The 557-nt window shown below is 34.8% G+C and overlaps 1 protein-coding gene across 3 annotated transcripts in view; it reads left to right on the top strand.

Moving 5' to 3' along the window:
• The window catches only part of LOC107583785 (nuclear receptor coactivator 5-like), a 12,728-nt gene that overhangs the window by 10,399 nt on the left and 1,772 nt on the right, over positions 1-557 (top strand). The gene's annotated exons all lie outside the window — the stretch shown is intronic.

Genomic DNA, 557 nt, shown 5'->3' with positions numbered 1-557 from the left:
AAAGATACTTTTAAAATGAAACAAACTGCCAGCAGGTGGCGGTAAGTCACTGATTTTTATTACTGAATCATTCATTCAGTTGATTCATTCGAACGGCTGATTCATTCAGGAATGAATCAAGTGACTGTCTTTATGAATGGGAAATCATGAATCACTGACTCACTAGATTCGTTTAAAGAAAACGTTTATTCATAAACGAAACACCGCTGTGTTTGAATGGAGATGTGTAGCGGCTCTGCTGTGTCTTTGTTTTAAACTATTTTCAACGACGAAATGGAGCAAAATCAGACAATAGTGTTATAGTCAGACAATGTCGTCACTTAATATTAACTTCTTGTTTATTGAATTGTATTGTATTAAATCAGTATCACATTTACAAACTCCTTTAAAAATCATTAAAAGCTGGCACTCATCTTAGTTCATCTCGATCTCACATCTATAAGCTACGAAGCTCTACACTGCACAATGAATCTCTCAAATTGCTTATGAAAGGATTCGTGAGATACGTCTGTGATACATTACTCAACGCTGCAAAAATATGTAGAAACCTTTGAAGC

The sequence above is a fragment of the Sinocyclocheilus grahami genome, unplaced genomic scaffold (assembly GCF_001515645.1).
Source record: "Sinocyclocheilus grahami isolate Dianchi unplaced genomic scaffold, SAMN03320097.WGS_v1.1 scaffold55.1, whole genome shotgun sequence".
Classification (NCBI taxonomy): Eukaryota; Metazoa; Chordata; class Actinopteri; order Cypriniformes; family Cyprinidae; genus Sinocyclocheilus; species Sinocyclocheilus grahami.
Note: the sequence above shows the minus strand (reverse complement) of the source record. Positions and strands in the feature narration are given on the sequence as shown.